General features: G+C 36.9%; 1 protein-coding gene across 6 annotated transcripts in view; it reads right to left on the reverse strand.

Moving 5' to 3' along the window:
• Positions 1-13,533, reverse strand: part of LOC150105337 (uncharacterized) — a 409,874-nt gene that overhangs the window by 154,269 nt on the left and 242,072 nt on the right. The window lies entirely within an intron of this gene.

Below are 13,533 nucleotides of genomic sequence, written 5' to 3' on the forward strand. Positions count from 1 at the left end.
AAATCAGCAGTTAGAAAGACCTGAAAGAGGCATGGGAAGATGGTTTGAGGTAAAATCAAGTGTGTGACAAGGATGCACATTATGTCCACTGTTATTAATTATCTATATAGATCATTTTTTGAAGGAAAGTAGTATAAAATCTGAGATCAAAATTAGTGATGTTAATCTTAGCTTTTTACTTTATGCAAATTATACTATACTTGTGAATAAATCTCACACAAGTCTGCCAAGATTCCCTGATTAAATTAAACAATTGTTGTAATAAATTTGGTATAAAATCAGAATAAAAAGACAAAAACAATGAAAATAGGCAGGAACATTGAAAACATCAACTGTATCCTATCCTGAATGGTGAACATACAGAACAAGTAAAACATTTCAGCTATTTAGGTACAATGTTTAGTGATGATGGTAAATTAAATATGGAAAAAGACAACAGAATTAGTAAAGATGTGATAGAAAGTCAGCTGAATAAATTTATATGGAATAAGCAAGAAATTAGTCAAAACACTTAATTAGTTGTATACAAGACAGTGTTCAAAGCAGTTTTAAATGGATCTGAGAGCTCAAATAAAAGATTTTAGAAATAAAATACTTTATCAAAGACTGGAGACATTGATATGAAAGTAGTGGAATGAACAAATGGTATCAATGGCAGTATCATAATAAAAATGAAAATATTAGGAAAGAACTTGCCATTGTTAGCATTCAGGAATGTGTTAGTAGAACTGATCTCTGGTGGTATAGTCACTTAAACAGAATGGGAGAGAAAAAGATTAGCAAAACAAGTGTTCTTTGTCAGGTTGGCAGAAAATAAGACCCAGAGGAAGACAAGATATAGATGGATTGATAAAAGGAGAAAAACTAAACAGCAAAAAGCATTTTAAAAGACAGAAATATAAGATCTGAAAACATTGGGATATTGACAGATAACAGAGGTAATCTGTAGGAAAATTGCTGATCAGAAGTTAGTAGTGGTGTAACTTTTTCATGTAGTGCTATTGTAATTATCAAGTACACCCCATGAGGGTATATATTAGGAATTTGATGATGATGAATATGAAATAATAACTCTCCTGAATGCAGATGGTGTGAGGGTGACAGATGCAGAAGAGGTTGTTCAATTAATGAGTGCCCATTTTGCTAAAAGCTATCAACCTGGTGTATGCAACATTGAGCTCACTGCTGCCTCTTCACCAGATGAAGAAACTCAGGTATATCAGAAGGAGATATCAGAGCTGTAGCACAAACTGAATAAAAATTCTGCAATAGGGACAGATGGGATATCAGCAACAGATGCTGAAAGAGTGTTCAGTTGAACTGGCTATTCCTTGGACTTGGTCATATAGTATTCATATTTATAAATTTAGGGACACAAAACACACGTGTTGAAAAGATTATTTTACTGATTAATAATAAAATAATAACTTGACATTTCGACCCCTGTATTGAGGTCATCATCAGAAGGATACATATGTATAAGAACCAAGCTACATGCTGTTGCATTCTATACAGGGAAATTACAACTACGTGGTTAACTAATCTTTTTTCTTAGCCTACCCTCTAGTGATAAAAAAAAAAAAAAAAACTGCAATGAACTCTGCTAAAATCCTCACGTACTAGGATTCTTCTGGAATTATACAGTTCATATTGTTATATTACGATTATCTTCTGGATTTGTACAGGTTGCTATTGAATGTTCAGGAGGAAAAAAAAACACTTCACCAAGACTTCTTGTATTGAGATTTTTCCTTGTGGTTGCTATGAAGGTTGCAGATGGGTCCTCCACATTCTTGGAATGGTTAAACCATCATTTTTATTCAGATTCAGATCATGTTTGAGCATTTCACAAGCTTCCTTGAATTTCTGCTCAAACCAGGTTTTGGTGCGGTGTAGGGACTTGGTACCTTTCCAATCAATTCTGTGGTATGTTTGGAGTGCGTGGTCAGAAAGGCCGGTTTTTTCCAAAATGGAGGTATTTTATGTGTCGTTTGTGTTCATCTTCCTGATTGGGATGGTTTGCCCTGTTTCCCCTATGCATGGTATGTTACAGTGCATTGTATTTTGTAAACCCCTGGGTGGGCTAGGTGTGGCAGAGGCTCCTTGGAAGAACTGAGTAGTTGTCATAATTTTGTCGGGGGTTTAAAGGTGGTTTTGATGTTGTATTTGTGTAGTGTTCTATTTTTTCGGAAATGCCTCTAACATATGGTAAAGAGGCATTAGCAATATATATATATATATTGCTAAATATATAGCAATAGCATTCTTGAAATCTTTTTTGTTATTAGTGGTATCTTTTATGGAGGATCTTATGAATGGTTTTTATACTGTATCCATTTTTTATAAAGGTATATTTGATGGTCTCATATTCATTGTTAAGAGCTTCTTCATTTGAACAAATAGTTTGAACTCTGTGTTTAAGGGTGCTTATGACCCCTAGTTTTTGTGTTGGGTGGTGATAAGAAGTTTTGTGTATGTATTGGCCTGTGTGTGTAGGTTTGCAGTAAACTGAGGAGAGAGAGCCTGAAGGAAGACATGTGACGAGTGTGTCTAGGAACAGAAGAGAGTTGTTTTTTTCTATTTCAATAGTGAATTGGATGCGTTTGTGTTGTTTGTTCAGGTGGCTAAGGCATGTATTTGGTGCTTCACGGCCGTGGGGCCAAATGGTGAAAATATCATCGATGTATCTGAGCCAAATTTTGGGCTTTAGGCATGCCGACTCTAGAGCTCGCTGCTCAAAGTCTTCCATACAAAAGTTCGCTATTGGGGGGGAAAGTGGTAAGCCCATGGCTGTACCTACTTTTTGAAGGTAAAAATTGTTTTGCAACACGAAATATCCAGAGCGGAGTATGTGGGCAGAGAGGGCCGTGATGTCATGTGAAAATGTGTTCTGTAAGAGCAAGATAGTATCATTGATTGGAACATTGGTGAAAAGGGAAGTTATGTCAAAGCTTACTAATAGATCTTGGTCGTTGAGTATAATGTTTTTAATTTTGTTTATGAAATGTTGTGTATTTTTTATGTAGGAAGGGGAATGACTAACCAATTCGTTGAGTGTGGCTGCTAATTTTTTGGCTAAGTGGTAATTCGGGCTGTCGATTCCTTCCACAATTGGACGTAATGGTGTGTCTGTTTTGTGTACTTTTGGCAGGCCATAAATTCTGGGTGCGTGGGTATACTGAAGTATTAATTTTTTAATTGTTTCTTCTGGCCACGTATTAAATGATTTAAGTAGTTTTCTTTTTGTTGCATTGTGGGGTTTGTAATTTACCATTTGGTAGGTGTTGTGGTTCGATACCAAATGGTTCATTTTTTCCATGTAGGTTGTCCGATTTAAAACAACAGTGGCATTCCCTTTATCTGCTTTTGTGATAATGTCACGGTTATTTTTTAGGGATTTGAGGGCCAGTTTTTCTGCTTTGTTTGGGTTGCTGCTTAATTTTTTGGTTGAATTTAGTAAACAGGCAGTTTCCATCTGTATTTTGTCAGCTAAATTGGCAGGGAAGGATCTTAAACCTCTCTCAATATGATAAATTATATCTAGTTTATTTACTGACCTTGGAGCAATGGCATAATTTAAACCTTTCTGCATACTTATTCTTGAATTCATTCAGTGCTTGCACTCACAACATCCAATGGCAATACATTCCAATCACACACCACCCTATGAGAGAAAAATCTAGCCCTCAGCCCCTTTTTAGTGGCCTTCATTTGCAGCTTCCAAGGATGCCCTCTCGTCCTTTCCCCACCCTCCATAAATTGAAAAATTTCATCAACTGAAATCCTGTAAGATCCTTTCAGAAGTTTGTAAGTCTCAGTCATATCAGCCCTCTTTTTCCTGTTTGCTAGTATCTGCAGTCTAAAAATTCTCAATCTGTCTTTATAATCACTATTCCACAATTCTGATATCATTTTTAGCACTCTCCTTTGTGCTCTCTCCAATATATATCAAAATCACAATGGAAACCACGAGACCAGACCTGTGCACAATAGTCAGAGGATGAATCTCAATAGATCGCAGTATGGTGGCTGCTCTTCTAACCATGACACTCAGATGACACCTAGGTTGTCTGCACATCACACCTGAACAGTGCGGCGTAGGAAGCAGCTGCTGCATAGTCTCAACAGCTGCCTTGATGCTTCCATTCTAGTGGGCCTCATTGCCAGAGTGATCGCACCATAACAGTATGAAAGCAACTCCGGCTAGCGCTGCCTTTTAACACGAGGCACGAATGGTATCGTTGCAGTGGCTAGATGGGATTCTGACTTAGAGGCATTCAGTCATAATCCCACGGATGGTAGCTTCGCACCACTGGTCACTCAACCAAGCACATGCACCAAGTGTCCGAACCTGTGGTTCCTCTCGTACTGAGCAGGATTACTATCGCAATGACTAGTCATCAGTAGGTTAAAACTCACCTGTCATCTTTATTGGCAGGTTGGACTCTCTTGGCAATGTTCTCCTGTCTTGCATTAAGAACCTAGAGGCGTTCAGTTCTTAATGTCCTGTGGTACATGAACCTAAAGTCGTTCAGTTCATTTCATGAAGTTACCATAGTATGACTATTTGCTACATTTTCTTGTGTGCTGGAGATATTGTATGCTCTTGAAAGATGTAATGAAGAACTAAAATACTTAACACAAATCCTCCAACAGAATGGATATGAAACAAAAACCATCAAGAGAATCCTTAAAATGACTCCAGCTAACAACACAATAAAACAGGATTACAAAAACGCAATCTCGCTTCCTTATATCAAAAATGTTACAGATAAGCTAGCCAAATTAATGAACAAACACAACATAAAAGTAGCCTTCCTTCCTATGAAACAAATCTCAAGATTCCTACATCCACCAAAACCACCTCATCATCCTCTTAAAAAACCAGGAGTCCTACAAAATCCATTGCTCTTGTGGGATTTGCTACGTAGGACAGACAGGAAGATCTGGAGAAATACGCATGGCTGAACACCAAAAAGACGTACAATACAAAAGAGAACAAAAAACAGGTCTTGCTTTCCATACCACTTCCACTGGACACGATGTACTCTGGCAAAAAACGACGATGTCATACATAGAAAACAACAGTTATATAAGAAACTTTAAAGAAGCTGCTAATATGCTAACAAAAACCCAACCCAATGCAATAAAAATCAAGGTTTAATTCTCCATCAAGTGTGGTCAGCTCTAATAAAAAATCTACCTCAATCTGAGCTTGTACTGTATGAATGAGAACAAGAACACATGTGACATCGTCCAGTATTGTTCAATGTCAATAATGTTATATATCTGCATTCTGTTATTTGAGTTTTATGAATAACCAGATGGTTATGATTTGTATTTATTAATTCTCTTGTTTAAACTTTAAGTTATACTATTTACCCCCTGAAGATGTAAATCCTATGATTTACGAAACTTGTTGGGAACTATTATTTCAGTGTTTTATATAACTGAATAATAAAAAAATGTGGTGTAATCACCGCAATACAACTTGTTAAAGTCTACAGCTTATTTTGACACTAATTGAATAGTTAATAATTGGAATTGTTCGAATTAACACTTTAGATTACCAAACAAATACACTGCAATCTAACGCAGTGTCGGAAGTATCACATTTGACCAATCACAGCCAGTCTCGCCAATATTCATCTGCGCTTGCGATTGCATGTTACAAGTCATTCTGACAATGCTTGGTTGGGCAGTGTATCGTATGCTTGCGCACGTTATTTCTGTGAGATAAGAAAATTTTATTATTGGTGCGTTTTGTGGTGAGGGTGAACTATTTTTTACAAATCTTATTTTATTCTGTCAAAATAACATATAATTATTTATTTATTATAGATACAAGGCTGAATTATGACGAATGTCACTGTTGAAAATATGAAAAGAATTACATTTTTTCAATTATCATTACACAAAACAAATACACTGCGATCTAACGCAGTGTCAGAATTATTGCGTTTGGCAAAATGCAGCCAGACTCACCGATATTCGTTTGCCCTTGTGATTGCACGTTACAAGGTCATTCCGACACTGCTTGGTTGGGCAGTGTATCGTATGCTTGCGCACATTATTTCTGTGAGATACAAAACTTTTATTATTGGTGTTTGTTCGTGGTGAGGGTGAAATATTTTTAATAAAGCAATTTTTTAATATGTAAATTTATTATTAATAAATTGGTTACTGATTATGAAAAAAAAAGTTATTTATTTATTTATTTTTTTTTGTATATATGAAGCATCCCCACTTAAAATTTTCACCGGCCGCCACTGGTCTCAACTCTAATTGGATTCAAGTCATCCGATATCATTAGCAGCATGTCCCCCCCCCCTCTTCTCCTATCCTATCTATCCTTCCTAAAAATACTGTACTCTTGACACTTGATACCAGTTAGCAGGTCTGATTCTGATAGCTAGGTCTCACTAATAGCTACAATCTGAGCTCGCAATATATTGACTAAGGCAACAAACGCTATTTATTTCATGAAAAAGTGAACAAACTTGGAAAAACGGATTGTACCATTAGCAAGGTATACAGTCAGTTTTTCTTTCCAACCACTAGTACATTTTATCAGACAGTGTTTTAAACTATTTTGAAATCCTCACATTAACAGATCATTTGGCAATATATTCAATTCATCTACTACTCTAATAAATATTTGCTTCTCTCTCTCTCTCTTGGGGAGAGAAGAGGAAGAAGCAAATTTTATTTCTTACTATATCCTTATACAGCTTGAAGAAATAGCTTCATATTCTCTATACTCCTTTCATGAGGTGAATAACTTCCTCTTATTAATGTGATAAAGTCCACTTTCTAAACAAAGAGTCATTATAACATCACCTCATTTCCATCTATCTAAGCTCAGATGATATTCCTCACTACCTTCAATAACCGACCATCCCCTATTTATATTCTGAAAAGTTTCTTTATCAGTTCAGAAATCAGGTGACCAAATCTGCATGCAGTAGTGCAGGTCTACATTAATGTATTATCATAATGTGCTTTCTTAATGTTACTTTTTACTATCACTGCTAAATTGCACATCTCCATCTCTTGCAACATAATTCCACAATACTGAACATCTAAAGAATAAGTTGGCTGATGTGAATGAGGAGAAAGTCAGTAATATGTAGAATTGTATATATTTCCTTCTTTGCGTAACAAGCATTGTTTCTTTCTAGCCCATATTCTTCAATAATGAATATGTCATGTACTGTTATTCACCACACCACACAAAACACGTTTTCCAAGTCTATCAAAAAAAAAAAATGATGCTTTGCATGGAGATTGGGGGGAGGAGGGGCACCAGACATTAGAATTAGTGGTAGTTGTGGCTATAAATGACATTGCAGTAAATCTCCTTCCTTCGTGTTACCAGATGGCTTGACTCTCCATACCACTCTTTCATATCATTTTCCCATTCTCTTCTGCATCATCTTCTATTGTTTCTGTTGTTCATTCTACTGAATATCATAGTTTTGATCTTTCTGCTATTATGCATCCTACATATGTCAACAAAAATTGAGATTTCTAATTTTCTGCATTAGATTCCATTTCCAATATATTTTTCTGCATAATTCTTTATTCTGTATCTTTCGCAATCATCCAATTTAGAGAATCTATAGTACATTCTTTTGAATGGCGGTATTCACCTTACAGTCTGACCATAACCTGCATCTCACATCCATAGAGCACACTCATGAATACGGATGCTTTCAGTATACTTTATTTAAAAGCTCAATGCTTTAGCTAACTTCATCATGCATCAATGTTGTTCCTTAGGTACATGGCACTTCTAACCTCTTCAGCTCCTGTTCATTGAGCATTCCATTTCTACATTCTTGCCATGACCTATTGTTTTAGTTTTTTTCAGCATTTTCATTATTAACCTGTGTTTCCTTCTTTGCTTAACTTCAGCACTGTTCTTTTTTCTTCAATAATGAATATGTCATCTGCAAATCTTAAGTTACTGTTAATCATATCCTGAAATAAAATTCCCCTTATATCTTTCTTCCTTTAGTACATCTATTTCTTTCCAAAAACACAATAGAGATACTCAAGATATTTTGTCTTCATGCCTTGTGCCAGCACAAGCAGGGTTTCCAGATTATGTATAAAATAGATTAAAAATACAATATATATATACATACATAACAGTAAAAAATCCTTAGCTCACCCACAGTACCAAATGTACTATATATTTACAAATAACCTTTTGTGGGTGGGAGCAACATAAATGCTATGTACTATTCTTCCACTTTCAGGAAGATGGCTCCTAATTTTTAATGCTCTATTTTCTTAAATTAGAATCAAAGTATCATGTGAAATTCATCACTTCTTTGGTTTTTGGATATCTTTGGGAATTTATTTGTACTGCTCTCTTGATTGCAGAAATCACTTCATTATTTTTTTCTCTCCAGTTCTAATAATGAGTTTCAATTTTTTGAGTATTTTCCTATTTGCATTCCTCATTAAATTGCTTTATATCTCTCTAGCTTCGAAACTGTGCTTTCTCTTGACATTTGCACTTCACCTTGGTAGGGGCAATCGTCAAGATATATATGATTCCAATATTCATCCCTCATAATGTCCAGCACTACTGGACTGCCGTAGCACATCTCTTATCAGTAACACATCTAGCAAGTTTTTTTTTTTAAAAAAAAAAAAACTTCTAGCATGTTCTTGGTTTTTTTTTCAACAGATCACCACATTTGCTTGGTCATGCTGCATTTAATAACATTACTGACATGTTCAATCACTACTCTCAAACAAAAAATCTGCTATCACTCCTTTTTTCACATCCTTGTTGTACAATTACTACCACTACTGGGGATGAGGAATGTTTTGTCAATAACCTCCATCTGGGAAAAATCATTTCTGTATATTATTATTACGAGCAACTCCAGGGAGTCAACAGACTCATCGAGGGAGGCCCTAACATCATGTCAAGAACAACTATTCGACATTCACACAATATCTATCATACCTAGGCTTTAACTCATTCACAGTCTGGCAGCTTATTCCACTCATTCACCACTCTCCAAGTAAAAAACCTAGCTCTAACACCCTTGCTAACCACATTCTTGCCCAGCTTCCATGTATGGCCCCTAGTCCTCCCATCTCAAAAATATCTTCTGAATTAACCTTATAGAAACCCATCAGTAATTTGAATGTCTCAATCATATCACTCCTTTTCCACCTATCAACCAATTTCTGCAACCCACAAATCTTCAACCTGTTCTCATAAGGTTCATTCCATAGACCTGCTATCATCTTGGTCACTCATCTCTGCATCCTCTCCACCTCCTCCCCATCCAGAAGAAACCCTGCATCCATATCTGGGTACAGTAGTCTAGATGGGGTCTTATCAAGGCTCGATAAAGAGGAACAATAACTTGTTTGTCTTGCATGTTAAAGTATTTTTCAGCAACCAAGTGATTTGATGAGCTGATTTAGCCACTTTTGCAATGTGCCCCCTAAACTTCAACTCCCTATCCACCAACACTCCCAAATCCCTGGCCTTTTCAATCTCCTGGAATACAGTTCCACCAATGTGATATACTGCTGCTAATCTTTTCACCCCAAAATGCATAACCTTACACTTAGCCACATTAAATTGACATTCATTTTCCTTAGCCCAGTCCTCCAAACTATCCAAATCATCTTGCAAAATTTTGACATCCTGTGCACTCACTATTGCTCTACCCAACTTTGTATCATCAGCAAACAAGTGAACACTTCCTCTCAGATCCTTTCCTATATCGTTAATGAACAAACTGAAAAGTAGTGGTCCAAGAACAGAACCCTGCGGCACACCACTAGTCACAGGACGTCTTTTGGACTCTACTCCTGAATAAACCACTCTCTGATATCTCTCCATCAACCACCCTCCTATCCATCTCACCAACCCTATATCCATCCCCATATGCTGCAGTTTACTGATTAGAATTCCATGTGGTATCCAGTCCAAGGCCTTAGCAAGGGCCAGTAGAATCACTGTAAACCCATTACCCTTATCTAGTTCAGCCGTCACTGTGTTATAAAAAGTGAGCAAGTTACTGAGGCATGATCTACCCTTCACAAAACGATGTTGTCCCCCATACAGTATCCCATTTTCATCTATCCAATCCAGTATTTTTCTCTTGACTAATTTCTCCAAGTCCCTGACAACGATTTCTGATATGCTAATCAGTCGGTAATTTACAACAGCAGTCTTGGAACTTCCTTTATGCAGTGGAACTATTTTCCCCTCTTTCCACCCCCTCAGGACTAACCCAGACTTGAGATTCAAATTAAACAAATGGTCAAGGGCACTGACAATTCTTTAGCCGCTTCACATATGACACGAGCTGGTATACATCCGATCCCACAGATGTATTGACATTGAGGTTTTGTAATAGACTATTCACCTCCACTTCATTCCCCACAATTCCTGTATAATATATTGGTTCATTCATTCCTGCAATGTCACCACCTGGATGATATACTCTTGCAAAGTGCTCGCTCGGTAATTCCACTATATCAACTGATTTGGTTACCTCCCTACTATCAGCATTCTTTAAAATCGTTCTGCCATATACATTTTTTCTTTTACTTGCAACTTATCGAAAAAACTGTTCGGGATTCTCTTTAGCCTGCATGGGTAATGTTCTTTCATAATCCATTTTTGCTTTTCTTACCACACTCGTTACCCTTCTGGCCTGCGCTTTATACCGTTCATGTGCCTACTGGTCACCTTTCTCCTTAAATTCCCTCCATAGTTGTTTCTTTTTTTGCAGCTCAAGCTTAATGGTGTTATTCATCCATTTAAACCCTACTCGATTTATTATTCGGACTCTAGGTATACAGTCAGCCATTGCTTCATGCATGCACTTCTTAACCACCTCCCATGCACTATCAACTTCTAGTCCTTGCAGTTGTACATGCCATGGCACTGAGCCAATCAAACTCCTAAGCTTGTCATACTTTCCAGACCGATAATTCCACATGTACCCTGTCTTAATTGAAAATTCTACACCTTTAGCCACCTCCCAAGTCAAGACCCTATGATCACTCTCACCAATTGGTGGCAATGTGGTCATATTCATTACAGCCAAATTCTCAGATGTAATTACTAGGTCAAGCACTCTCTGACCCCTAGTATTTTCCATTACATGCTGTCGCAGATAGTTATCCCTTAATAACCGCATAAAATCCAATTCCTTCCTCCCGTGTGTCCTCTCCTCACTCCAATCAATGCGACCATAGTTGAAATCTCCCATAATAATCACCCTCCTTCCACTCATTTCTTCTATTTGCTTATGCATACTAAGCAATATACAAACCCCTATCTAACTTATATGTCTCGATCATCACTCAATCATAAATTCTGCTATCATCAGACTTTTGCAGATGACATTCCCTCAATATATCCCCATATCCTACATTCCAGATATCTGATGAAGCAACACTGAAATTTTTCCAAAAGTAAATTTTTTTTCTCTCTCAAAAATAGGATAATTAAATCTGTCCAGAAAGGTCTGGATGCAGACAGATCAAAGCCCATATTGGGTTCTGTTCACTCTTTCTTTAAAGCATTTTGTAAGTTACATTAATGAAGAATAATATTGTTTATGCTCTGATTATGCACTGCACTTTGAAGTGAGATGTTAGAGAGGTTAATAACAGTGAAAAAACGCAAAAATGTGTGTCAGAAAGCATTTAGATAGGAGTGATTTTGCAAGTGTGAGTAAGGTGAACAAAATACAAATGATGGGAGAACAAACCGGAAAAGATTTAACATAAGTGATGAAAGCCAAGGAGACTGGCAAGGTAGTAATAATAATAATAATAATGAAATAAATGCTCATTTCCCTTCTCTTCAAGAAGAATAGGAACCTTATCCTTCCTGAACAGTACGTATTAATTTATGTTTCGTTAACTAATTAATAAAGGAAAATATCCTCCACTCTCTCTCTCATTTACATGCAACATATACTACAATTTTACTAGTGTAACAGGTATTCAATAACCATAACAGAGAATTTATTGATCAGGTCAATCATGTATCCCAGTTCTAACTAACTAGGCCTGAATTAATCTGTCCAGATAACAGGCACTTCTGTAATACAAAACTCTTTTTTGATACTACCTTTGTGAAGGGATTTTATTTTAGCTTCATTTCACTCCTATGATAGCCTTGTAGCAGGGGTTTCAATTAAAAATAATAATAAATTTAGTGGTATAGGTGCATTACCTGAAAATTTTAGTAATAACATAAACAAGCCAGTGAATGAAGGTGAACAAAAGGAAAAATGATGAGTAGGCAAGGTGAGAGTAATCAAAGAAACAGAACTTCTGCATCTTTTACAGAACAAACTGTGCCTTTAAAATAACTAGGGAAACATTTGATAAGTGGTGTAATAGAGGAGAGAAAAAAAATTAGAGGCTGAAACTGGAGATGAAAAAAAAAAGAAATCAAAGAGTAGGAAAGGAAGAGGACAAAGAGCACTGCATACTATTTACAGTTTTCTGGAGCAAAACTTAAAGATTATAGTGATGCTGTTAGAAAACAGAAGTGTCAGGGATGATATTTAGTACATATTCCAAACAGAAATCCAGCACATCCTTAACTTTATTATTAGCTATGCTCTTTTCTCCAGATTAACTCAAACAGGGTTTTATTTCTATTTTAAATATCCAATGTGGACCAAGTTTTCTTTTTTCCTTATGTCAGCTGACTTCTCAATTCTGAATGGAACATTCTGCCACTTCTTCATTAGCAAAATATTCTGTGGGACCATTATTATTATTCAGGCCTCCATGGAGTCAAAAGACTCATCGTGGGAGGTCCTTCCTAAGAATATAAAGTCTGTCAAGACTCATCGAAGGTCGCCCCCCCCCCCCAAGTAACACAAAGTCTATCATACCACTCCTTAAACTCATTGCCCGTTCTCGCCCTCACCACTCCATCAGGCAATGCATTCCACGGCTCAACCACCCTCCACGCAAAGAAATCACTCCTCACCCACTTGCTCACAGTTTCCTTTTGTAACTTCCAGGGATGGCCTCTTGTCATCACTCCTTCCCGCTGTTCAACCAAGTGAAAGAACTCCCCAGTGTCAACCCTGTAACCACCTCTCAACAGTTTAAAAGTCTCAATCATATCACCTCTCCTTCTTCTATCCACCAAACTCTGCAGTCCACATTCTCTCAGCCAATCCTCATAACTATCCTTGTACAGTCCTGAAACCATCTTTGTCATCCGTCTTTGTATCCTTTCCACAGTTAATTTATCCCCTTCAAATCCTGGGGACCAAATCTGAGAACAATAGTCCAAGTGTGGTCTGATCAGAGACTTATACAACGGAATGATAACCCTCCTATCTCTGCAGGTCAGTATCCTTCTCATAATTGCAGCAATCTTCTCTGTTACCTTCACCACCTTTGCAATATGTCCCCCAAACTTCAGGTTTCTATCAATCATCAACCCAGATCTCTTGTCTCCCCTACTTCCTCCAGTATAACTCCTCCCATAGAATATGCATCATCTCA

This window comes from Typopeltis vanoorti, chromosome 6 (genome assembly GCF_054136105.1).
Source record: "Typopeltis vanoorti isolate ZY-2024b chromosome 6, IOZ_Tvanoo_1.0, whole genome shotgun sequence".
In the NCBI taxonomy this organism is placed as follows: Eukaryota; Metazoa; Arthropoda; class Arachnida; order Uropygi; family Thelyphonidae; genus Typopeltis; species Typopeltis vanoorti.